The 22,595-nt window shown below is 61.1% G+C and overlaps 1 protein-coding gene across 2 annotated transcripts in view; it reads left to right on the forward strand.

Moving 5' to 3' along the window:
• RAI1 (retinoic acid induced 1) overlaps window positions 1–22,595 on the forward strand; it is a 106,275-nt gene that overhangs the window by 30,934 nt on the left and 52,746 nt on the right. For both annotated transcript variants that reach the window (XM_065909863.1, XM_065909864.1), the window contains one exon: window positions 7,631–7,764. The gene's annotated coding sequence lies outside the window, so the exon portion shown is untranslated. The remainder of the gene's footprint in view (window positions 1–7,630; window positions 7,765–22,595) is intronic.

The following is a 22,595-nucleotide window of genomic DNA, read 5'->3' on the forward strand; positions in this document are numbered from 1 at the left end:
AGGGTGAGACCTCAGCCCCCAATAAGGACATGCCACCGCCGACCTGGTCTAGGAGGGCTTGAGAGGGAGAGTGGAGGCCCCAGGAGCCCTGAGCCGAGCTAGGAAGGGGCTGGAGGGGTCACGTGAGCCGCCAGAGGTGGAGACACCTGTGTGCGTGGGGTAGGGGATGGGTGAGTCAGGCGGGTGTGGGAGTGTGTGTGCGCGTTGCCTGCACAGAGGAGGCTCTGTGTGTCCTTGCTCTGGGCCCCTTGCACGAGTGCACATGCTTCGTGTGCGTCTCCTTGCCTGCATACAGTGCATGTGTGTGTCTGATCAGGGGAGTGTGTGTGTGCAGGTCTCGATGGCCAGGATCTACTGTGTGATGTGGGCAGTCTCTCTCCTAGAAGTGGGGGGTCTGAGGGAGGTTGCAACGCTCGCCCTCTTGCTGGGCTCCCACCCCAGCCAGCAGAGGAAGCCGCTGCGGCCCAGGGAGGGGTCGTGAAAAAGTGGGGGCTGTCTGGGGAGCCGCCGGGCCTAGGCAGGAGGGCTGTGTGGCCCAGTGAGAGGGCCGGGGGGCAGGGACAGTCTGTGTACACACGTCTGTGTGTTGGTACCCATGTGTGTCTTTGCATGTCCGTTGGACTGTGCTGGGGCTGTGCCCCGGGCCTGGTTATGTGCGTGTGTCCAGCCTGCACTCACTGGCCCGGGCAGGTCTGGGGCCTTAGTGGGGGGGCCACTCGAGTTGATGGTGCTTCTTACCTGGGCAGTGAGTGGCCCTGAAGTGGGCCTTTGCCCTTCTTCCCACATAGTTCCTGGAGGAATGTGTCCACGGGTTGGTCACTATGGTTTGCCTCTGCCAGCATCACGGTTCAGGCTGGAGTGGGGTCAGAGGTCAGTCTGTGGCTTGAGACTGTGGCTGGAGTCAGAAGTCCATCCATGGTCAGTCTGTGACTGGGGTTGGGTGGGGGTGCTGGCACTGTGACGGGAGTCAGGGGTCAGTCTGTCTGGGGCCAGGACTCCGTCTGCACTGGTGCAGAGGACTGGGAGGCCTCGGCCACACTGCTGCCCCTGCCTCTCGCTGAGCCCCGCTGGGTACCAGGCAGGCATGAGGCTGCAAGGAGCTGCTCTCAGGACCAAGTCGGGACCCCAGCCAGGCTAGAAGCACTGGGGGCAGGTGACCGTGGTCATAGTCAGGAGCCAAGAGTGCCATCTCCAGAGAATGCAGAGCGGGAGGGGGCCTGGAGACCCCTGTCCGCCCTCTCCTCCAGCCTCCCTTCTCCCTGTGCCCACTGCCCTCCACTCTGCCCCCGTCTCTCACCCTCACTCCTTCCCCCACCCTCTGTGCTTCATCCACGCTTCCCAAATGTCTGTCTGTCTTCCCTCTTTTCCTATTCATTCTCCCACTGAGCCCTGTCCACAACCACCAGCCTCTGCCCTCAGAAGGCAGGGCCATGCGGTCTCCAAGCTCAGCGAGATGGTCCAGCATCTCAGGTGCTCTGGACACTGAGAGAGGACGCTGGGGGTGGGGTGCTTCAGGTGTGCTGGCCGGGACTCCCCAGCAGAGGGAGGTTGGGAGTCTACCAGTAGGGGTGTGTGTGTGAGAGAGCTGTCAGGGGCCTCCCGATTGGGTCCCATGCCCAGGGAACAGATTCCACAGCAGGTGGGTCTGCCCTGTCTGAGTCAGAAGCTATACGACCTCATCTGGCGGGCTCTAGTCTAGAAAGGAAGGATGGACATACAAACAGATGGCAGAGAAAGCCCCAGCCAGCAGAGATCAAAGGTTGTACAGAACGAAGTGAAAGTGAAAGTCACTCAGTCGTGTCTGACTCTTCGCAACCCCATGGGCTATACAGTCCTGGAATTCTCCAGGCCAGAATATTGGAGTAGGTAGCCTTTCCCTTCTCCAGGGGATCTTCCCAACCCAGGACCTAACCCAACCCAGGACCTGCATTGCAGGTGGATTTTTTATCAGCTGAACCACAAGGGATGCCCAAGAATACTGGAGTGGGTAGCCTATCCCTTCTCCAGGGGATCTTCCCGACACAGGAATCGAACCAGGGTCATCCTGCATTGCAGGCGGATTCTTTACCAGCTGAGCTATGAGGGAAGCCCTTACAGATCAAAGTGGGGGCAGAAAAAACTGGTCTTTGGCCTGACATTCAGCAAACAAGGTGAGCAGACCCCCGCCCAGCCAGCCCCCAGGGCTGTGGGCCTGCCCACAGATGCATGAAAAAGGGAAACTGAGGCTCAGCGTGGATGCCACTTGGCAGATCAGGCAGGCTTCCAGCACATCCACTAAAAGTAAGGCTGGCTAAGCTGACAGATGGGCAGGAGGGTCACTGACAGTCACAGGGGTGGGAGAATGGTCTGCCCATGGGAGAGCCCACTCCACATGCCCACCTGGCTGCCCATAACAGCTAATGCTGTCAGCCCCTCCTTCAAAATAAACCCAGAACTGGATGCCCTGTCGGCTCTCTGAGCCCCCACCCTGGCCAGGCCCCACGCTGTGAGGCGCCACCCCTGTGAGGCCTGTTCCAGAGATACTTCATCTGTCGCCTCGTGAGACCCGGGGGCCTCACAGATATGCACAAGGGCCTGTGGGTGGCTCCTGTCACTTCTGTGTCCCCGTCTCCTCCCACGTGCCCCTTGGCTCCTGTACGCCAACCTTGACGGCTGCATGAGGGTTCTCGCCCTGCCTCAGCCTCTGGGCCTCCACCTGTGCTGTCCCCTTCGTCTAGGCAGCTCTGCCCCCAGGTATCTGCCTGCCTCCTGCCTTCGTCTTTCAGGTCTGTTCTCACCTGTTTCAAGTGCCTGTTCCTGGCCATTGACTGGAAGACAGCTCCCCCACCCCCATATTTCCAGCCCCATGCTCATGCTGTCACTCAGTTGTGTCCGACTCTCTGCGATCCCATGGACTGTAGCCCACCAGACTCCTCTGTCCATGGGATTCTCCAGGCAGGAATACTGGAGTGGGCTGCCATGCCCTCCTCCAGGGGATCTTCCTGACCCAGGGATCAAACCTGAATCTCTTATGTCTCCTGCACTGGCAGGCAGCTTCTTTACCACTGCGTGACCTGGGAAGCTCTCCTTTATTTATTTGTCACAGCACACCTCACCTATGTGTCATGGACGACACTGTGTCCCGACAAGGAAGAAGGGGCAGCTCTGTCTTGCTCCTTGCTCTGACTCCTCAGACGTAGAACGGTCCCTGGAACATAGGAGGTGCTCCATAAATACTGCCCAAGTGGTTGGGTGCCTGGGACCAGTCCGCCATCTGGCCCTCAGAGACCCGACTCTGAAATGGGGAGGGTGGCCGAGCTGAGGACAGGATGGAAACTTCAAATTGCTGGCGCACCTCTGACCCGAGGCCTGTGCACCTGCAGACCACGTGTCCGGTGCTGCGTCCTTTCCTCCGCGAGCCACAGCCCTCCAAGCCCAGTAGGCCTGGGTGTCACCGCACCAGGGCTGAGCTTGAACGAGATGTCTGGGTCTTGGTAGCACCTGCCGGGCCTGATGGCTGGAGTCTGTGTCCCTCTTCTCTGCCTCTCTTGCCCACCAGGACGGTGGGCCCTGGCTAACCCCTTCCCTGGTGGCCTGTCAGTGAGCCCAGCATCTGGCAGCCTCCCTGACTGCATGGTCTGCCTGGGCCCCCTTCCTTGGCCCCTATTTATTATTTCACCCTGAATAGCACCTGGACACAGGGTCTGCAGGAAGGTGGCTCTTCAGACAGTGCTAGGCAAGCGAATGGGCACCATCCTGGCCCAGGCTCTCTGGCTGTGACCACATCCCCCCCCCCCCCAGAAACAGCCTCCCCCCACTGAGACCGTGAATGTTCACCCTGGCCCATGGGACTCTCCCGCCAGCCAAGTGCGGGGTTCCATCTCCCTACCAAGCCTGGAGCAGGACTCACCTGGCAGGGCATGGACTCAGACCCCTGGCTGGAGCAGGGAGCCAACCACCCAGGCAACTTCCCTTCAGCATGAACGAACAGAAGACCCGCCGTGTGGTGGGCCCGGTCGCCACCACCCTGCGAATCCCACTGGGTAGGGCCTGATAGAACAAGCAAGGGGTCCGGGGCTGTGCACACCTCAGTCTGAATCTTGGTGCTGTTGCTTTGTTCACTGCTTTGCTAAGGGCATCCTGAGTGCCTGCTCTGGGCCTGGCACTGAGCCAGGGTCTGGAAATTTACAGTCAGGTGGGGATCAGTTGTCCTGCTGTGTGTTCTTGACAAGCCCTCTGATGGCTCTGAGCCTGGCTTCAATCAGAGACAGGCAGAGCCCTGCCGTGACAGCACTGGTGAAAGGGCCTTGGCCAGGTGGGGGCGTCTCTGCCCTCTGCCTGGGAAAGGGCTCCATTCTCTGTTGGGATAAGTGGCAGCTCCGCCATCTCCTTTCTCCCAACCCCTTGGACACGTGCTCGGAATCCAGAATCCATGAAGGGCCCTGGAGTGACCTTGGATGAGTCATACCACCTGTCCTTGCCCCACTGTTCTTCATCCCCTTCCATTGTTCTCCAGAGGGGCCCTGGGTTCAGAAAAGAGGAAGCGCCGTCTGGATCAGGCTCGCTTGTTCAGTCACCAGATACTTATTGAATGTGTGCCAGGCACCATCCCAGGGACGGAGGAGGCACCAGTGAGCAGACAAACAAAAGCGCCTACAAAATACATACATTACATTCAGTACATTAGAAGGTGGGGAAGAGCATTCCAGGCACAGGGATCAGCAAGTGCAAAGGCCCCGAGGTGAGAATGAGACAGTGGTGAAAGGCGCAGGGGAGTGAGTGTGTGTGGAGCCTGTGCTTGCTCCTAGGGAAAGGGGGCATCCACCACCACCCTTTCTCCCACCTGCCACCTGGCCTGTTGGGGGGCTGCCTGGAGGAGGTGGCTGAATCCGGGTGTGACAGAGACAGGCTGAGGGTCAGGTGGCGCTGAGATTGGGTCAGGGGTCCCAGGAGGAACTGGGACTTTTTGTTTAATGGTGCACACAGTGGCCTCAGGACTGAGTAACCCTGGTTCCCAGGCCAGATATTTGAAGACTGGAGACTAAGCACCTGCATATTAGAGGTGGGTGGGGCTAGAGCCCGGAGAGGAGGGGTTCTCAGGGTCGGCTGGGGGATCTGGCACCCGCGGGTTTTGCTGCATCCAGGTAAGCCTGGAGTCAGCAGAGGGTCTGTCTCTGGGAGTTGTCTGCTCTTGGCACCAGGCAGCCACCCTTGGGAGTGGGCAGGCTGGAAGCTGTTCCTGGCCAGTGCTTCCCACGCCTGACTGCTAGATGCTGATTCCCAGGCAGAAGGAACAGCGTGGAGGGGCTCTGCTCTGGCCACTTGGATGGATGAGGTCTGGGCTAGAGACCAGGAACTTATTTTCTTCGCCCTCAGTTGACAGCCTACAAATGGCAGGTTTAGGGTGACTGTTCCAGCCACTGGGGTCCTAATGACCTGCATAGCCCTCTGCCCAGGACCCGGAGGCACAGCAGTCCTTCATAAAACCCCATCTGGATGCGCACCCCCCCCCCCCCCCGGCCGCGGCCACACCCCCCCCCACTTCTCCGCTCCCCACCCCCCCCCCCCCAGAGGGGCCGGACTGAGGAGGCGCTCAGCAGTGGTGTGATACGGTGTTTGCCCCTGCCCTCCAGGGAGTCACCAGGTCTCTGCGAAGGCCCGGCAGGGCGGGGAGAAGCCCTTATGTACAAAGCCCTTAGTGGAGGGGCGGTTAGTAGGTGGGGACAGGGGTCTGGCCATCACTAAAGAGCAAAAACCGAGTGACAGGGTTCGTGGGGTGCGCTCCTCCCTCCTGCCAGACGGACAGGGGCCTGGGGGGACGCGAGGTGGGGGCCGAGGAGAGTGACACGGACAGGCTGGCGGGCAGGGAAAGTGGAGAGAGCAAGCGCTGACGCGTCAGTGTGATCCCTGGCGCGATAATCGGGTGGACGGACGACAGGCCGGACACGTGTTTGGGTAGAAGGTGGGTGGATGGAGAGAGGACGGATGAATGAATGAATGGCTGCGTGGGCGGTGAGCAGCCCAGCTAGGGGCGGGCCGCCAGGCGCTCAATCACAGCCCCGGGGCGCGGCGCCCGCCGGCTACGCGCAACCTCCCCCCCACCCCGCCCGTTCGCCCCGCACCTTGGCCCCGCCCGGGGCGCGTAATTCCGCGTCCCTGGGGCTCTGGGGCCGCTACGGCGGCGGCCCAGGACTGGGGCCAGGAGAGCCCGCCCCTCGGCCGTGGGGGAACCGGAGGTACGGTCCCGCCTCGAGGCCCCGGCCCCGCGCTTCTTTGTCTCGGCCTGGTCCTCCACCGTCTCCGGACCGCCACCCGCCTCGGCGGGCAGTCCTCGCCGCGCGCTTCTGGGCTGCTCGCGGATCTCCAAGCCTCGGTCCCCGCTGCCCCCAACCCGTAGGCGTCTCCCCGGCCGGTCGAATCCTCCAAACCCGGTGCCTCTAGGACCGCGGGGCCGGCCAGTGCCAGGATCTCTAAACTGCGTCTCTGGAGCGGGGTGCGGAGGGGGGGCGGGATGCGGGTCCCCGGGTCTCCGCCTTCTCTCCTCCGCCACCACTCGCCGCGCTGTGCTGGGACCCCTGAGCGGCCTGTTCGTGCCTCTGCAGCGGTGCAGTCCCCAACACCACGCGGACCCCCTCCTCCAGCCAGGCCTCGGCCCCGCACGCAGAACACTGCCCCGCTAGCCCCACACAAGACCGTGTGCGGGAGCACCCCAACCCGTCGCTGGTCCCCCGCCCCTACAACCGTCAGCTCCACGCAAACAAGCCCCCACGGAGACACGACACCCCTCAGACACACTCGGGCCCACGCAGACACAATCCCATACGCGCACAACCTCACGCAGACACGGCCCACACAGGCGCAGTCCCGCAGCCCTTGATAAACAATCGCACACAAACAACCCCACGCAGGCACCGCATCACTCCGTTCCCCCGAGACCCAGAGCACATTCACAAGCTCGCAGCAGGCCCCCACGCCCCGTGACATTCACACGGAGGGCAGACCAGAAATACACAGCCACACTGATACACACACGGACCCGAGCGCGCAGCCAGGAGCTCACCCACGGGCTCGTAAGTCACTGGGAAAATATTAAAGCGTCCCCTCCCTCCCCTTCCATCTCTGACGCGCGCGCGGGCGCGCGCACGAAGACACATACCAGCCCCCCCAACCCCCGCCCGCCCCGGGTCCCTAAGCGCCTCGGAGCTTCCTAGCCAGTGACCCCGAGCCCCGCAGTGAGAGCCGCCGGAGCGTCTCCCCGGCGCCCCCTCCTCCCGCTCCCTTCACCAGCTCCTAGTCCTCCCCCGCCCCCTCCCTCCTGCCCCCTCAGCCTCCTCCCCTCCCCCGCGTCTGGGGCGCGGGCTGCGCGCAGCCAAGCCCCTCATCGCGCGCCCCTCCCCGCGCGCGCCCCGCGCCCGCATCGCGCTCGCCGAGTGGATGCGGCCATGGGGCGGTCTCTACCTCCTGTCCCCCGGTGGCCCGTGAATAATGGCTACTGAGGGCGCTCGCAGGGGCTGCTGAGAAGGAAACACGGGGCGCGAGAGGCGCGGCGCGCGCGGGAGCGCGAGGGAGAAAAAAGCGAGCCCCCGGCCGCCGCGAGCGGCGGGCGGAGAGAAAGGAATCGTGCGAGCGCTCACATTTTTTTCTCCCAAAGATCTCATCCGGCCGCCGCGTTCTGGAAGAGACGAGGGGACAGCGCGCGCGAGCAGAGGAGGAGAGGCGGCGCGGGGAAGGGAGGCGGCAAGACGCGCAGCGCCCGCGCCCGGGAGACCCAGGAGGAGCCCGCAGGTATTGTTGGCGGCGGAGCTTTGTGTCTTGGTGGGTGGGGGGACGATCCGGGCGCGAGGGCTCCTGAGGCTGCCGGCCGGGGTCTCCGCCCGCCCCCGGCACCCCTCCCGCCGCGCGGCGGTCTTGGCTGGAGTTGCAGACCTGCCTGTTTGGGGTTTTCCACACCCGTTGAGGGAATCGGTCTCAGAAGGAATTTCTTTTTTTTTTTTTGGCCGCAGTTTGGTTGTGCCGGGGATTTCCCCCTCCCCTTTTCTCCACCACACACTGGTGAGAGGTCTTGGCGACCGTGGCACCGGCCGAAGGCTGAGGGCTGAGATGGCGGGGCTGGTGGCCGCGGATTGGAAGGGAGGGACGCGGGGAGGAAGGAGTTTTGCTCAAGTTCGCAGTCTGCGCCCCGGAGCTGGTCAGGCGGGGAGGGTCGGCTGCGCGCCCGGTTCAGCTCCGGGCCACCGGTGGGAAACTTCCCTAGAGCGCAGCCTCCCGGGGGACTCGGCGCCCCCGACGCCTTGGGCGCTCACTCCGGCCGCCTGGGCCCCGCCTCGCCGCCCGCGAGCACCGAGGTCGCGCTCTCCCCGCCCCCTCCTTCCTCCTCCCCCGGCGGCTTCCGGATCTGGACCGGGCAGGAGGAGCGGCTCCGAACACTTCCCCCGGAGACCCCTCCCCACTGGCCGCGACAGTCCCCTGCCCTGGCACCCCCGCCTCGCGCGCGCCCCGGCGGCCAGGCTGACAATGAAACCTCGCGCCTGTGCGGCTGTGGGGAGAGGTCGGAGCTTACTCTCTCGGGGGGCTACTAACCCTAGGAAGCCGGAGGGGGGACTCCTTGGGGGTGGGGCTTGTTTGGGTTAGAGACGTTGACATCGGGTGGGTCGGGAGGGGTGGGGTGCGCGCTGGCGGCCCGAGGCTCGGGTTCGGGGGCCGGGGTCGCGGGTTCCAGCCTCTCTTGGGCTTGGTGATTGGCTGGTGAGTGCAGGCACGTCGAGCCCCCCTCCCCCCATCAGCCACTTCCCCCCCTCCCGTACAATGCGGGCTTCAGAGGTGATCATGAGGGTGGTGTGTGTGTGTGTGTGTGTGTATATGTGTGTGTGTGACGGGGTGTTTGTCTCCTGCGGTCCACAGCAGGCGCTGCTCCTTGACCCGGAGATCCGACCCTCGCCCCTCCCCTAGGGGCTGGGGGCGGGGAGAAGGGGGTGGGAACTTCTCCTTTCCCGCCTGGGCACTGCGAAGCGAGTGCTACCCCAGAGAATTTCTGGGGACCGCAGGCCTGGGGTGGCGCTCAACGCAGAGTGGGGGCCGCGGGGTCAGCGGGGTCTCTGCACACAGAGTGCTCCATTCCTCTGCGCCTTGCGGGCAGGGGCCGGGTGGAAAGGGCCAAGGCTGGTTGGAGTGGGAGTGGGGGCAGAGAGCCCGTGGAAATCTGTCTTCATTACGTTCCAGGGCGCGGCCCCCCCTTTTCTTCCTGGAGTAGGGAGCAGGCCCAGGGATAGGGCTGCCAGCCCGGGCAGGTGAAGGTAATCCTATTCAAAGAGGGGCTCCTGGCGGGGGTGGGGAGATGGGGGGCAGCTCGGGAAGGCTGTTCTGTGACTCCATCCAGGCGTGGAGAGAGTTAATCCTCCCCGGACCCTGTGAGCCCCCACCCAGGAGGCTGCAGTGGGGACCCTTTGAGCTCACACCATGTTCCCACCCTGTATTCCCACCAGGTGGAGGGGTGCCTTCTCAGGACCCCCCTCTGAGCCCAGAGAAGGTGCTGCAGTGGGAGAGCCTGGGAAAGCTGGTGCAGCCGGAGCCTATGGCCTCGTGGGGGGACTCTCCCCACTCCGCAGCCCCACCGTGAAGGTCGGTTTCTGACCGGAATGCTAGACCCTGAGGTCCTCACAGCTGAGGGCCAGCCTGGGAGGCCACAGGGAGGCAGGATTGATTTCTGCTCACCAGAGCCCCTGTAGGGTCCAGGCCCGCGGGTGCATTCCTGGGGGTGGGGGGACGCGTCTTCCTCCTCCACTGGTTCCCTTTCCTGCAGGTGAGAGCCGGACCTGGCCACAATGGACACTGGGCTTTGGCTGGACAGACACAGGGATGAATGAACCAGTAATGAATGAATGAATAAATGAATGGAAAGGGAAAGTTTCTCAATTGGAGGTGTTCAGTCATTTTTTTAAAATGGTTTTTCAATATATATGTTTTAAAATATGATTAATGGGAAAATCTGAAAAACAGAGAAAAATAAAAAAGGTTATGGACAGTCTCGGTGGGCTGTGACAGTGTTAGTATTTTGATGTCGTTTTCCGCAGTCTTTTTGGCTTAGTGGCTGGGTTGTTTTTTAGCGACTTGTCGGCACTCTCTCTGTTCAGACGTATATCCTGCTCTCTTCGTTGGCGCTCATGGGAGCCTTTTCCTGTTTTGTAACCAACTCTTCATAAACACCGTGGTTAATGTCTTCAGGCTTTTCCAATTGGGTGGATGCGCCACCATTTACTTAATATTCCCCTTTTGTTCCATGTTCTGGTTGCCCCTGATGAACAAGGTAGTGGATTTCTTCGTGTGGAAAGCTTTTTTTTTTTAATGTTTAAGACGATTTCCTCAAAATGACGCTGCTCACGCCTGCAGTGGGAGAAACAGGCTCCTCATTTTTCCCCTGATAAGTGGGACACTGTTACATTTCCTCCCCACAATCCAGAACCTTCTTTCAGAATTGAAAGAGCCTCGGCAGTGAATCACCTGTCTGAACCCCCTCCTTTGACGAGGAGGAACGGGAGCCCAGAGAGGGGAGTGAATTCCAAGGTCACACAGCAGCCAAGAACAGGCTGCTGACTCGCCTTTTGGTTTTCAAATTTAGGAAGAGGGGGTCCTGTAGGCTGGCCTTGCCCATTTCACAAACGGGAGCACTGAGACCCCAGGAGAGGAGGAGCACCCACTCGCCTCTGATGTTGACGTCTGGAGCACCAGACAGGCTCCTTAACCCTTGTGTCTCACACATTGGCTATGGCCACGATGTCCACGGTGCCTGGGGCCACCCAAGGTGCCAGCTGCGATTGGCCAGCAGTGGATTCCCTGCTGCGCTCCCCCCACAGCTCCCCCTTCCTCTCTGCCATCCCATTTTCCGGGAGGAAAAGCTGAGGAGCCAAAGCAGATGCAGAGAAAGTGGGACTGCAAATGTCAGAGGACCCCCTTGGTTGTGCCCCTGCCCTGGCCTCAGTCCTAGTAGTTCTGGATCTTTTCTGGGGCTGGGGCGGGTGTTGGCACAGACCCTGCAGTGGGGGAGAGGGGAAAGACCAGCGACATCTCAGCTGCTCCCTCTGGCTCAACTTGACCCCCAGGAGGTCCCTGGGGAGGAAGGGAAAGGGAGGGGAGAAAGAGGAGAGGAAAGGAAGGTTGGGAGCAGAGATACTTAGAAAGAAAGAAAAGAATTAGAACGGTGGGGGAGAAAATGAGGAAGGAAGGGATCTGGTTAAAGCAAAAGGAGAGAGGAGGCCCCCACCCCCCAGGCCCATTGGGCACCCAGGAGAGCAACTGGGGGCAGGGCTCCCAGTGGGGGAGCTAGGGCTGCTCAGAGCTGCGTGGCCGGGTCAAGGTGGAGTGGAACAGCTCTTTAGAGAGCTCAGGAGGATCCAGACCAGGTGGGTGGCAGGGAGGTGGCAGCTCCTCTGGTCACGGGTTCTGGTGGGGCAGGTGGTGGGGCACCCCAGGTCAGAGGCCAGGGCCAGGAGTGCGTGTGGGGTGAGGCAATCATGGCTCTGACTTCCCATCGCCAGGACAAGGGCCTTGTGTCCCCCCTGGAATCAGCCCTTCCATGAATGTGGGTATTTGGGCCTTTCTGCGGTGTCTCGACTTGGACGCCTTCCCGTGTGCCTGCGTGTGCATATGTCTGTGTGTCTGATCCTGTTTGTGTATTCTTGGGGGTCGGTATGCCTGCCAGCCTGTGTGTGTACGCCCGTGTATTCTGTGTGCCTCAGGCCCTGTTTTTATATTCTCAGGCACGTATGCGTGCATGCATACCTGTGTGTGTGTGAATCTGCGTGTGTCCCTGTGTGTACGTGTCTGTGGGTCTCTGATCCCGTGTGCATTTCCGGGGGACATTGTGCCCTCAAGCTCGGGCACGTGTGTGTCTATCTGTGTGCAGGCACACACTGCTCCTCCTAATGGCCCCGAGAGGGACGCAGGCACCAGGCTTCTATGCTGCTTTCAAGGTTGCAGCTGGGTGGGTAAAGCGGGGGGCGGCCTTCGACTGGGAGGGGGGTGGGGGGAGGCAAAGAAATTCTTAAAAGACTGTCTTCCCTCTGGTCTCCAAGGAGATCAGCCTGTGAAATGATCCGCACGTTAATTAAAAACGATTATATCCTGATTGAGCCATTCCTGCTCATGTCCCCCAGCCAGGGAGAGGCTGGGGCTGCGGCCAGAGAGGTAGGACGCGGCAGGGTCCCTGGGTCCCACTGCAACAGGGCCGGCTTGGGACCTGGCCCCTGGAGGGGAGTGGGCTTGGGGGGCAGGTGGCGAGGCATTGGGGGTACGTGCCCACAGCCAATTTGAGCTTCTGGTTTGAATTTTGAAGACACCTACCCCTGGATGTGTCCTCTAAGGTCCATGGAGCTTCTGCCAAGAGGTTGAGGTTAAGAGCCGTCCTCCCATGAGTGTGGGCATTTGGGCATTTTTGTGCTGTGTCTTTGTGCTGTGTGTGTGCACACCTATTTGTGCCTCTGTGTGTGTCTGGGTATCAGGATGGCACCACCAGCCCTGTGGATCCCTATTGCTCTGTGCTGGGCACTGGGCCTGTTTGCCCAGATCCTGCTAGTCAGCGTTTGTGGTTCCGGCTTTTTAGAGAAGTGGCATGCTTGAGGTCACGGAGCCAGAGGTTGGGGACCAAGTCCTCTGATCCCAAGACCCAGACCGCCTTCTAGCTCCCATCTGCCCCCAGACTCCCATGATGAGGGGTGTTCCCTCTGCATGACCCTGGGAAGCTGGGGTGCCCAAGGGTAGGCCTTGTCATCCTCACAGCACTCCTGATATATTTCATTCTGAGGTTCGAGCTGCATGGGGTGCAGGGCTGTGATGTCCAGGCATGTGGCAAGCAGATGACTGACCAGCTGGAGTGGGCTGTGCTCCCCTCCCTCCCACGGCCATCCACTCTGGCCGATGACCAGGGCAGACCAGCTACAGGTGCCCCGTGGGACTGCTGGCCGCCAGGTACCCACACTTCTGGGTCTATGCTGCTGAGACCTTTCTGGAAAGGTCTGGATCAGGTCCCACTGCCTGGCCTGGTTGTTCGGCCCCCAGTAAGCCCTGCAGTCATGGAACAAGTATTCATAGGAAGAAAGCAGGAGACCCTCAGCCTGCACCTCAGAATCAGGTGATGTGGTTCACAAGAGGGAGGCACTCGGGTGAACCAGGACGCCTGGTGTTTATGTCCAGAGGGTGGCCTGCCACCCTGCCCCTTCCACTCCACGCAGCAGGCACCAGCCTGTATGCCCAGGAGCCATGAGCACACGAACCAAGGCCTCTCATGCTTCCTCGAGCCTCAGTTTCCCCTTGGTACAGTGGGAGCATAGCTCTTTCCTGACCAGACTGTCAGGAAGGTAAGAAAAACCAGGTCAAGTCCATTCAAGACCCATCCCCCAGAGGGGAGTGGACTGGAGGGGACTTGGCTGCATCCAGACGCACAGAGAGGCACGTCTGTCCATCCAAGGCACCAATGTGTCACCTCGCCAGGGGACCTGGGTTTGGTGGCCTCTGGGAGAGAGAGGCACTGTTACTCCCTCAGGGTTTCTGAGAGGCGGACTGGGGTTGAAGTGGCTGTCGTCTCAGTAGTGCCTCCAGGGGGCTCAGACGTTTGCTGGACTCACCCAAAGCTCCATTACCAAAGGCAGAGAGTCTGGAAGGTGGGGCGGCATTCCTGCTGGATCAGGTCCCACAGTCTGAGGGAAGCCTGACTGAGGGAGGGTTCTGGGACCAGAAACGGTGTCATGAGGAGTTAGAGGCACGGATGGGACCAGAAAGATCCTCTGTTCTTTCTCAAGGGCAGCATTCAGGGAGACAGAGAAAGGCAGATGTCGGCTCCTCCCAGGAAAAGCCTTTCGTCCCAAAGCTGGAGGAGACCCTGCTTGCCTAGGTGTCCCTGCAGGGTTCCATCCCCTAAGCACCTCGACCCACATGGTATCAGCGTTCTCGCCTGTCCCAGGGCCAGAGGTGCGTCCCATCCCTCCATCACTTGCGCCGAGACCCTGCTTATCCGCAGGCATGTCACCCAGGGGGAGCGACCAAGGATGAGCTCGGGTCTGCACAGCTCCAGAGTCTCCACCCTCCAGGCCCCACAGGGCCAGTGGGCAGAGCTACTGAGGGCGGGGGCCGCAGCTCAGCTCTCCCAGGTGGCCTTTGGGGATGCAGCCCAGGAGCTGTCCCCCACCTTCTTAGGAACCGGAACTCAGATATTCACGTGATGTCTGGCTTGGGTGTGCTGTCACCCATGCTGGCAACTCTCCTGTGGGCAGATTCAGAGCGCAGGCCCTGTTTGCAGCCTTCAGGTTTCATCGCTGTCACCCAGGGGTCACTGTCACCGCCCCCTGTCCAACCTTGGGCCTCGGTCTGCAGGCCCCCGCGAATGGTGCCAGCCTCATGCAAGTGCTCCCCGCTCTCACATAGAGTGAGGGTTTGTGAATGGAGGGCACACTGGAACTGGACCACGTGCCCCCCTGCCCTGTTCTTCTGCACACACAGCTGGGGTCCCAGCTGCTCCCACAGCCAGGCTGGGCGGGCATCTGATGGGTGCTGGGGTCACAGTCAGGTTCATTTCCTTCCTCGGGCCCCCAAGGAGTCAGAATGGTCTCCAGGAGGAAGAAGCACACCTTTCAGCCTGCCTGGAGGCGGGACAGGGCCTGGAGTGGAGCGCTCTGTACTCTCTGAGACCTGGGAACAGGAGAGCTGGAGGCTGGGGTGGAGGCTGAAAGGAGTCTGGGCCCAGCTGGGGGCCCCGCTGGAGCAGAGTGAGGACCAGAGTGACCAGCTAGGACCTGAGTGTGCTTTCTGAGAATGCTACCTCCCCAGTCCTTGCTGGTGGCACGTGGACCGGAGGGAACTTCCTTCTTCTGCGGCCTCCTGCCCCCAGAGCTGAGAGCTGCTGTGCAGACCTAGGGCGCCGTTCCCCAGGGAGGCGGGGGCCTGCAGCTGAGCCTGTGCCCTAGCCAGAGGGATTACAGAGTCTCGGCTGGTGAGGGAGGTGGTGGGCCTCCGGGACCAGTAATTAAAGCCCAGCAGATGATAATTCCCTAAAAGAAAGCTCAGCAGGAAGAGGGAGGAGGGGCCCAGAGAGGGCAGGAGGAGGGCGGTAAGGTGGAGCAGAAGGAGGCAGGGTGGTAGGCCAGGGGGAGTGGACAGAGGACTGGTACCTGGAGTCCTACTGTTCAGAGCATCCTCTCTGTGAGACCTCCCTCTGCTGGGCCCCAGCACTTAGCTGTTTCCTGTCTTCAAACTCCCTGTGAAGGAAGATTTCCTGTTGTCTGCATCTTACAGAGGAAGAAACCGAGGCCCAGAGGAGGCCCCTGTGGGACAAGGTCCTCGAGGCCAGTAAGAGTCTTGGCAGGGATGACCAGGATGACGTCCAGGCCGGGCAGATCTTCCCACTCCTCCCTCTGTCTGGGGAGGGGCAGGGGTCCTGGCATCACGGCTCACAGTGTGGTAGCTGGAGGGGGTCAGCCACCTGGCATCACCTGCCATGTGACTCGGCAGGATCACCCCTCCATGGGGGTCTACACACCTGTCCGAAGCTCCAATTGTCCTGGGGTTTCCTGTAGCCTGGACAGTAGGACTGGCCAACAGGGCAGACCCTGTGGTGAGGGGGACTGTGACCTCAGGGACTTCCTTCCCCCCCACCCCCACTCATCCTGCAGGTCCCTCTGAGCCTCTCATGCTGCGTGGGGGGGCTTGACCGTCACCCCATCTGAGAGAAGAGCATCCCGAGCCATCTCCTAGAAGTGCAAAGCTTTCTGCTGTCCTACCCTCTCCGTCCCCCACTTCATACCCCCCCACACACACTCCTGAGCAGACTGCCTGTCCCGGAGGGGCCAGAGACTGAGGCTGAAGACCACAGACCAGACCAGAGCTTGTCCCCAGTGACACCTTCAGGTGGGCACTATGAGGCCTGCCACAGGGCTTAAAAAAATAATACCGGGCTTCACATAAAAATCCCACTTTCCGCTCCTCTTACAATTGGAAATCATAGAGCTGCAGACAGAGTTGAGACAGGGCTGCCCACCTCTGCAGACCCCTCCCAATCTAGTTAACCTCTACCCACTCCCACCCCACCAGGTTTGCCCCTCACCCCATTTACATCTGGGGCTTCCCTGGTGGCTCAGTTGGTAAAGAGTCTGCCATGCAGGAGACCTGGGTTCCATCCCTGGGTTGGGAAGATCCCTGGAGAAGGAAATGGCAACCCACTCCAGTATTCTTGTCTGAAGAATCCCATGGACCGAGGAGCCTGGTGGGTTACAGTCCACAGGGGGTCACAAAAGAGTCAGACACGACTAAGTGACTAATTCACACACACACACACCACTTAACACCTGGGCTCCCATCCCGGCACCCCAGCTTTCGCGTATCTTGGGTAGATTACATTTTGAAACTCCTCTGTAAAATGTCCTGGGAAAGTGTCTCCAGAAATTCTCCAGGTGAAAGTAAGTACAATAAAAGGAAGGGGGTGCCAGGTGGAGGCTGCCAGAGAAGAGCAGAGGTGGGAGGGGGCCTGGGGAGCATCGCCGAGCTCTCCCTGCCCTCACGTGCCTACTGGGTAGTACCTGGACACGGCCCTGCCAGGCTCTGCTGGCTCCACACATGACCGAGACCCTCAGTCTAGCCTCGAATCTGCCCCCCACCCCCACCCCAGGGCCTCTCTGATGGCGGGAGGAGGGCTGCAGAGAGGTGGGGGCGCTCCGACAGCACCCTATTCTTGACTTCCAGTCCAGCGCCCGTTCTCATCTCAGATACTGTAATGTTGGCCGCTTGTTCATGTGCATTTAAAAAGAACACTCTTGTAGTTAATATGCGGGAAGGATTTTGATGTTCTCGCACATAACCTTTTGCTGAAGTGACATCGTGCGGTGAAAGGGTCCCGGGAGAGTCGGTGTAATTTGGGCTGTGAGGGGCGGAGAATACCAATGCAGAGGCCTCTCCAGAAAGCCCGGAACCAAGGAGCCCCGGGGACCTCCACCTGTCAGCCCACCCGAGGCCTTGTCCCCTACTCTCCATCCTGGCCCCAGGGACCACAGTTCTTTCAGATTCATTCATATTTGGGCTTGGCTGTTGGGCTTTTCCCTCTCGTGTCTCTGGTCTCTGAGTGGGATGAATTCCAGAGGGGGGGGGGTCCTCCGTGGAGAGAGAGGGATGGAGTTCGTGGGGGACAGATGGGGAAGCCCTGTTCTGAGCAGGAGCTGGCCAGTGGGAGTGGCAGACAACCGGGCCCTTGCTGCAGGAAATCGAAGGGCACGCTGAAGGTCTGTCGTGTCTGCCCTTGGCCCCATAGGATCAGAACAGGGGGCTTGGGAGGTTCCAGTTAATTGAGGCTGAGTCTAAATCGGAAGGCTTAGTAAATGGTAATTATCCTCCCGTGGGAGCTGCCCGGAGCTTACTGATGCCACGGGCAGTGGAAACGGGGGTCGGTCCCCTTTCCCTCCCGCCCACCTAGAAGCTCTGAGAGCGGCCGTCCGAGGTCTCAGGGACAGACCTGGTATGGATGGGCCACCTCCTCCCTCCCCGGGGCGGGCTCAGGGCCTGGAGGTGTCTGGCATGCCTGCCTTCCACCCAGCTGTCTCCAGTACCCTCCCTTTGGCTGGGGATGGGTGTCTCCACATGGAGCCTTAGCAGGACACAGACTCTGGGATTCCGGAGAGCAGCACCCGACTTTGTGGACAGAGGTGACTGTGAGGACTTTCAGTCACACCCCGAGAGGACTTTCTGTCATTTAAAGTGGTCCAAAAGCGGCCAGGGCTGCTCCGGAGGGTCTGCGAGCATATCCATTGTGTGCCTTCCTCTCTCGTGCGGTCCTTCCTGAGCTTGGAGGCCAGGGCTTGTGGGCTTGCCTGGGTGACCACACACAGCAGTTAACTGAGGCCACCCTGTCTGGCTGGAGGACCCGGCTCTCCAGCCAGTGGCCTCCTGCCTCTCAGGGTCCCCAGACCTGCCCAGAGAGGCAGGGAATGTGGGTGAGGGTGGGAGGGTGTGTCTGTGTGCCCAAAAGGTTGGGGCTGAGATGATGTGATGCTGTGTGCGTGTGTGGCTCCCAGGGCTGGGAGGAGGGCGGCTGTGAGTGAGGGCACCTGGGCCATTGGACACATTTGTGCCGAGGGGAGAGGTATGCCAAGGCCCTGCCCACCCTTCCTGGTTCAGACCTTTCAACGCAGGCTCCTCACTGCCCCTGCCTCCAGGTCAGACCCGGGAGGCTCCCCATCTCCCCAAACACTGACCAGCCATTCTCCCCTCTCCTAGGGACCTCTACACCTGCCAGCCCGGCTCTTACTTTATCCTTGTTCCCAGGACAAGAGCAGATCCTGTGGGTGGCCGGGAGGTCCCAGGGGACCATGGGGACAAGGAGGGGGAAGGAGGAGGCCTCCTGGTCACTGCTCAGCTCGACCCCCCCAACCAAGAGAGCCTGAAGGAAGTGGTTCCTGGGTTTTCGCAGCATCTGGGCCAGATGGGGAGGCCTCTGTGGACACACCGTGAGCGTTTGCAGATGCAGATGGAGCATGTCCAGAGGTGGGGTGTTTTTAAAAATGAGACACGGCGTGTCTGGGCCAGGCTGAGGGTGTTTCTAGAGACGACGTGAAGGTTTTCTGGAGGAGGGGCATGCAGCTAGAAGGTGAGACAGGGGCACTTGGGAAATACAAGGCATTTTCTGGGGTGAGGATGAGGCCTTTCTAGATTCCAGACATTGTCAGGGCCGAAACATTTCTGGAAAGGGACTGTTTCTAGAGACAGACTGTAGTACTTCTGGAAGCGGGGTGTTTTGAGGGTGACGCTGGAGTATTTCTGGACGTAAAATAGGGCACTTCTGGATCTGAGGTATTTTGGGAGCTGAAGTGGAACGTCTCTGGAGAAGGGATGTGATATTTCTGGAAACGGAGCGTGTCTGGAGCTGAGAGGAGCCTTGATGAAGAGCACTGCCATTTCTGGAGACAGAACATTCTGGATCAGACGGAGGGTTTCTGGAGAGGACGTGGGCCACCCTCAGAGTGGAGGCCGGGGCACTTCTAGAGACGGAGTTCCTGGAGGTGATGATGGCTCAGTTAGGGCAGCCGTGGATACCTCTTGAGGAGCAGGTGGGGTGACCTTGGAGCCCAGAGGGCCCGGCCTGTGACCCTGGTGTTGTGGGATGGGCTCCTGCCCAGGCCCGCCCTTCCCCAAGCCTCCAGCCCTGCTTGTGGGGCCCTAGCCCCGTCCTGTGGGCCATGGCAGTGTCCAGGCTCACTGCAGGCACAGGCTGCAGCTGAATGGTTAATCTCACTTCACTCAGCTTCCTGGGAGCCACCTGGGCTCGCTTCCCAGCCCTCCACTGGGAACCCCATCCCCATCCCCTACTTTTGAGCAGCCCTGAGGTTGGCCTTGTTTCAGCAGAGGGGTCACAGGGTACGAGGCCCGAAGTGGGGGCAGGCCAAGTCCCTGCTGGCCCCAGGGTGACCTCGGAGTCCCAGCCACCTCCCCCCTACTCCAGGGGCCTGGATTTTGAGGACTGTCACCACTTGAGCTGGCCCGGAGCTCTGGAGTAATTATTTCTCTTCCTTAATTGAAATTTCAGCCTCAGTGATCCCGTCTCAGGAGCCCAGGGTGGGAAAGGGCAAGGAGCCCCTGCCCAGAAAGAGGGAACCAGTGCCGGCCCCCAGCCCTGGAGGCCACCCCACACCTCGGATGCCAGCTGTGGGCATGGGTGGAGAAGCTGCAGTTTCGGGAGACTGGGGTCTCAGGTGGTTCTGGGAAAATGCAGTTAAGAGGCTGAGCCTTTACCCCTGACAGTCTGGGGGAGAGCTGCAGGGGGCCTGACCTAGGCAGGTGTGGGTCTGGGGTGGCCTGTGTTGGGGCCCTGATCCAGGGTAGCAGGAGGGGCCAGGCTACTGGGAGAACCATTTGTTGGGGTCCAGGGGTGGGCTAGGGGTCTGGCTCCTGCCGAGGCAAGGAAGGCAGGGGACCAGGTACTGCCTGCCTCAGGGCTTGGCGAGGTGCTGGCCACGTGGGGTGGGCTGTGGCTGGGGGAGGGGCGCCAGGGAGCCTGTTTTCCCAGCTGCGGTCAGCTGGGCGGACACACACACACACACACTCACTCACTCACTCTCTCGCTCTCTCTACCTGGGTGGTCCCTGCCTCCTCATGGGGCCTGTGGGCCTGTCTGCTGGAGGGGACAGCCAGACCCAGGGCCAGCAGGAAATGGGAAGAAGGGTGGGCTCCCAGGGGGAGAGGGGGAGACGGCCTTCTGAGGTTCCAGGACATAGGCAGGCGTGGCATGGTCTTGCGGGCCCTGGGGGTCTCAGTCTTCCCCATCTGGGAAGTGGGGTTTGTGGGCATTCTTGGGTGAGGTTGCCCTCCTTGCTCCTGGTGTTAACGTGCTGGGTCAGTGCTGGGGGTGTTTTCCTGGCACCCATTAATGCTTGAGCAAGGGCTCCCCCCCCCCCACCAGGCAGGCTATGACAAGGGACAGTGGGGCCACTTGGAGTGAAGACGGAGGAAAGACTGTTAGGATGAAAACCATGCTCAGCAGGGTTGCCTGAGGCCTGACTCTAGAAGCCACCTTTGGTGGGAGACACCTGGGCTGGGCTGCCCTCCAAGGGTAGGGGCCAGAGATGGATGGGAAGGGACATGCCAGCCCTGGGAGCTGGGGAAGTGAAGAGGGGGTGCTTTCTGAGGGGGAAGAGGGTGCAGACGGGCAGCAGGGGCCCGGGGCTGTGGCCCCTCCACCTGCTGCCCCGTCTCAGCCCCAGACCATCCTGCTCCAGCACCCTCCCCCTGACCCCCAGCTGCCCCCATTGGCCTCCCCTTGCTTGGGAATTTTGAGGCCTTACGCCACCACCCACCCTGAGTGGAGTCCTGCCCTTCCTAGGTTGGGGGGCCTGGAGCCCCAGAGGCTGCCTGGGGTGGGTTCCTGGTGCCTGTGCCGCTGACCAGGCGGCTTCTGAGCTGGCCTCCTCACCTCGGGCCAGACGGGGCAGCCCCTCCCCCAGGCACAGAGAGCTCGGTCACCTCACCACCAAGAGGTGGGGGGCCTTCTGATGCTGCAGCTCTGCAGGGATTCAGATGCCAGGCGAACCCCTTCCAGGTGGATGGCCAGGTGCCCAGGCGTCGGTGCTCCAGAGGGCACGGGGACTGCTCATTGCAGGGGCTCGGACTTGATGTCCACCAGAGCCTCGGAAGACCCTCCGGGGTCTCCACCGGGTGGGGGGCACATGCACTCATGGGACTCTGACCTTTGGCACCTGGGCCAGGGCCCCTGCCCACCCCTCATCGTTCCACAGCTCCTCCTCCACCCAGAGCAGCTCTGGGTCCCCAGCTCAGGGACCTGCCCTCTTCTTCTGAAACCTCCCAGAAGCTGTGGACCCTCCACAGTTGCCCCTGGGGAGCTGGTGTCACTGCCCCCCATGGAAAAGTGCCCCCTCCACTGTCAGCCCGGGAGATGGCCCGGGGCCAGGGGCGGAGAAACCTGACACAGTGTGGGGGCTTCCTACAGGTGAGGCCAGCAAGTTGGGCAGAGAGCGAAAGAATTTGCCCCAGGCCACGGGGCCCTGGTGATCTCCAGGCAGGGATGCAACTGGACTGCAGACCGGTGCCCTTGTGGCGGTACCTCCCGGGCCCAGACATCCCAGGAGAGAGGTCTAGGCAGCTCAGGCCTATGGGCCATGTTCTGTGTGTATCTCTGACCCCTAGGCTGTGGCCCGTCTGCAGGCCAGGGACAGGCCCCCATCTCGGCTTCCCCAGAACAAAGCGAGATGAGCCACAGCAGAGGCTGCATCTGAGCAGGTGGAAGGGGCTCCATCTGCCTTTTGTTACCCGAGGAAGGAGGGCCCGTTGGATGTGCCCTTGAACAGGGAGCGGAGGAGTGGGGAAGGCTGGGGAGGGGGCCAGGGCAGACACACCTGAGACAGATGCCGCCCCTGCCCCCACCCCCGTTAGCACATCGAGAGCGTGGTCACCATCTTAGCATTCAGCACACACGCACGCTCACACACATGCCCCTGTGCGCACACACACACACATGCTCACACATGCCCCCCTGTGTGTGTGCGCGTACACACACACACACACACACACACACACACACACACACACCCCTTCACGCACATCACTCCCAGCACACACACACACACACACACACACACACACACCCCTTCACGCACATCACTCCCAGCTTCCTACACCCTCCCCTGAGGTTCCCTGTAAACTAGGAAGGTAGCCGCTGACCACCCGAGAAAAAGAAAGGAAAGAGGAAGGGGGCTTTGGAGGAGAATGTGGTCCTGGAGTTCCCTTAGTTCCAGCTCCAGTGACTCGTGGGGCGGGTTTGGCCACCTTCCTGCTCAAGAGGACCCTCCCCCCCAGCCCCTCCATCACCCCATTAACAAGACGGGGCCCTTGTTCCTGAGTTCTCCGGCAGAAAGGCAAGAATCAAGGACTCTTCAATAAGAGAGAGCTCCCTGGGTGGCTCTGAATGGTTGCTTTTTGTGTCGCGGCGAGGGACGGTCCTTTGCTCGGCGCGCTCTGCCCTGGCTGCCTCCTCCTGTCGGCAGCCACCACTCCTGGGTCTCCAGGTGGCTGAGCTGGTTCCTCGGGAGCCCGGTCCTTCATTGTTCCTCCCTTTCCCTCCCGACACCCTCTAGCCT

Source organism: Muntiacus reevesi, chromosome 18, assembly GCF_963930625.1.
Source record: "Muntiacus reevesi chromosome 18, mMunRee1.1, whole genome shotgun sequence".
NCBI lineage: Eukaryota > Metazoa > Chordata > Mammalia > Artiodactyla > Cervidae > Muntiacus > Muntiacus reevesi.